Here is a 3,886-nt window from a genome sequence, read left to right on the forward strand (position 1 = left end):
AATTCGAATGTTTAAACATTATAACATAAACAATAGATTTTGGTTTTTTATGGACAAAAAACATTTTATAAATATCGCGTTATCGGTCCGATATTGGCCCGATGTATACTCGGTATTGCTTCAAGGGAGAGCAATGCATATGCTGCAACTTTCACTAGCAGTTCATTCCCCTGGCGGTTAATAAATATTTAATTTCATTATCATTAAATAAAAAAACCAATTTAAGTTTATATGGTTATTTTTAATTAATTCTGTAAGTAATAGATTCAGTTCATGTTTATTTGATTTTTATCTACGAAATTATTTTGTTTTATATTCACTTCGGTATTTGTGCCATTTCAAAAGATGATGCAAGTCAAATCATACTTTTGGTATTTATCAATGGTTAGTAATCTTTGAATCGTTGTTGAAAGTATAAATATTAGGAATTATTATAGTACTATTCTGTTAATCTATTGTTTTATTCTCAAAAGTGATATAAATACTTTTATTTCGAGTAAGTATGTTGAAAAGGACTTCGTGTAACATATTTTCGTGACTAGTTCTCTTTGTAAGTTTGTTGTTTTATGAGTTTGATTAAAATCTACATTTAGGTAGCATATGCACACAAAAGCAAAGTATAACATTGATGATTTGGTTGGGTTTGAACGATTAATTTATCTGCTTCCATTGTAGACAAATTTAAAAAGAACATTTTGTTATCAATTATTACATTGAATTTACAGTATCGTATATTGTGGAAAGATCGATCAAAGATGCAGAGAGCGGACAACTGCAAATCGAGACACTGAAATAGAGGAATAAAGGCAATCATAGGGGAGGTATGACTTTACGTCCCAATTGTAATGCACCAGTCAATTGTAACCACGCCCCCCCCCCCCAGGTCTAGGGTATAGCCGGGACTTTGACTTTCGGTCCAGCCAACCCCGGGTAAAATCCCCGCCCTGCTGTGAAGAACTGATGGTTAAACCCCGGTCAAATGCCCCCACACCCCAGAGACTCTATATAAAGCCCAATCCCCGCTAAATTTGGCGCTATGACAAAACCACCGCAGTCAACCGGCTATCCCCGGTATACCCCCGGATCTTTGGGGCCGTGGATACGATTGACTAGTGCATTACCATTTATATTGAATTTGTTCATATTCATAACATGTTAGTTACAATCAGTCTGTCAGGATGCATATGTATATTTTTTGTGAAGCAAGTTAATTTATGATACATCTGTTAATGAATTAAGATTGAAAGTACTGATAAAAAGCAGGTGATTTAGGGTATTTGACTATTTCACACTTAAGAAAAGCAGGTTGACTATACCAACCTTTAAATTTACCTAAAGGGGAGAATGATCAGGATAACCGACTAATGCATTTGTAACTGTAACAAAATGTGATGCATTTCAGAGGAAGCGTGTTTAATCAGATGAGGATGAATAAATGTCAGTGACAACACCACCAAGGCATTCGAAGGTGACAGTGGCTATGGCAGGACTGTTCTGCAGGCATCACAACAGTTACTATAAGATCCCCAAACAGTTGCACCATCTGTACAGGTATATACCGCTATTAACCTTTGTTTCAAGCACAGTTTAATATATAATCTCCCTAGAAATATGCGAAGGGATGTAGGCAAATTTTATACAAACAACACAAAAAAAAAAAACATTTCACATTTAACAAAAACCCAATTAAAATTAAGAATACCAACTTCCTTGAAAATTCATTATGTAAATACCCATATCCTGGAAAAGACCTATCTCGCCTATGTATTAACAGTACATGCAATTTTTCCAGAGGGTGTCGTGAAATTCCGTCGTTTCTCACAACAGAGGTGCGAGCGAAAAATGCCGCCTGGATGAAGACAGCATCGGACAGAGATGGTGGGAGGGAAATGAGGCAGACGCAAATATCTGAGTGCATAAACACAACAATATTATGTTAAAAACGCTTAATGTTTAATGCAGTAGCGTTACCTTAAGTATTGTTCAATGAAATAACTTTTATTTCAAGTCTTATTTTGTTTGTTTGTTTATTTATACAGTAACAGCCTGTGTGTATTATGGCATGTTTTTGTATTTTAACTTGAACATTTTGATAAACTGTTCAGGGGTATTATCCGCATTCTGTGATAATTCAATTGTTTTAATATTTATAGCAATGATAATAATAATAATAAAAATTTGTAAGATGGAATAGCTTATTTTATTATGTAGTAATTTGTGAGTATATAATATGCATGTAGGTTTACGGTTGATTTTCTCTGCATTATTATTTTTTCTCTCAGAAGATAAACCAAGACAAAATCTTGTGTTTTAACTATCTTGTTCTGTTGTCATTGAGCATGACAATCCATCTGTATAAGAATAGGGACGAAATAGGAAGGATATCGGCATCATGCTGGCTAAATGTCGGCTATTAAAATATGCCGACATCGGCCCGATGTCGAGCCGTGTTGCACATCCGACATCGGCCCGATGTAAATGCCGATGTCGGGCCGATGAAGTGTTCCATATCGGCCCGACGTCGGGCCGATATAAAATGTTTGCTGGGATAAGAACTTTCTAATAATACCTGTTTTGCAATGATTGAAAAAAACTTTGGTAATTAATTTTATCAAACGCCTTACGAAAGTGTACGTATAAACAATAAAACCTACCCCCTTTTTTATATATATTTTCTTCATTGCTTGTAGACAGAATGCATTATCAATGACTTAATAACCAGAGCGAAATCCTGATTGTGATTTATGTATTTTGTTAAAATGGCATTTCCCTGAACAAATTGCGGTAACATCTGTTTTTCTTTACAGCATTTAAAAAAAACCCTTAGGGCAGCCAGAAAACGGCTCGATTTACAGAATGAATAGTGCAACAACAGCTACAACCATAATTGCATAGACGATTCTAAATCCCAACAGCAATCATGGGCTTTTATCAATAGTATACACGAGGGTATAAAACAAACACACATTACAAATAATATATGGAATATTGTAAACTTCTAGCTGATATGTACAGAAAAATATTACAATCAACATATTTTGTTGTGGCGAAACAAGCATTTAAGTCTACTTTGTTAAACCTAAGTTTGAGATGATTATCACTCGATATATGTCATATTAATACACACATTTGTATGAGTGATACCATATTTATTGTTTAGCATAAAAACATACCTATTGCAGAGCAGTGAAACATTTGAACCCTTAACAGAGTTTAAAACATGTTTACATTTATAGATTAAACATATCACGTTTCGTCGAAATATCTGTAAACATTTTGATATTATATGTTTCGCCTTTATAGCTAAATGTTTTCTAGTAGACTTTACATCCAATATTAAGACTTCTTCATTTGATATTTGTTATGTGTTTTGATAGCTGTTGTCCTTTGCGCTAAAAACCCCGATAAGAATCCAATGAACCCCTAAGACCGAACTTTAAAGACACACTAGATAAGATTTTATATACAAACAATTAAATAAATTACATAAGTTGTGATTCTGCTGTCGTTATAGAAATCTCATTTGTGACGTTTAAACTATTAAATACATTAATAATTTAGGATACTAGTTTAAAAGCCATGGCAGAGTGGTTTAATATCCACCGATTCCCTCTTTGTTTATACTTGCTGAAAGGTAAGATTACACTTTGGTTTCATTTTCCTTATTCAAAGAAATAAAATAAAATTAAACATTGATTAGGTTTTTTCCTCAAATTTCGAAAATGGTTACATTTGATTTCTACAATACCACTGTTTATGGGCCATTGCTATGTATGGTGTGTGCTTGCTTCTTGGCTTGAAGCATCTCAATAAACTTAAGACACTGTTCTCCAAATGTAAAACCCAAGAGGCTCATCTGAAACACACACGTTTTTTTTTTTTCAAA

At 33.8% G+C, this 3,886-nt stretch overlaps 1 long non-coding RNA gene across 1 annotated transcript; it reads left to right on the forward strand.

Moving 5' to 3' along the window:
- The first annotated feature begins 761 nt into the window (after positions 1-761).
- On the forward strand, positions 762-1,871 carry LOC128213381 (uncharacterized). The gene is made up of 3 exons (XR_008257722.1): positions 762-821; positions 1,403-1,551; positions 1,793-1,871. It is a non-coding gene; the product is annotated as an uncharacterized LOC128213381 (long non-coding RNA).
- Positions 1,872-3,886: the final 2,015 nt, after the last annotated feature.

Source organism: Mya arenaria, chromosome 13 (assembly GCF_026914265.1).
Source record: "Mya arenaria isolate MELC-2E11 chromosome 13, ASM2691426v1".
NCBI classification, from domain to species: domain Eukaryota; kingdom Metazoa; phylum Mollusca; class Bivalvia; order Myida; family Myidae; genus Mya; species Mya arenaria.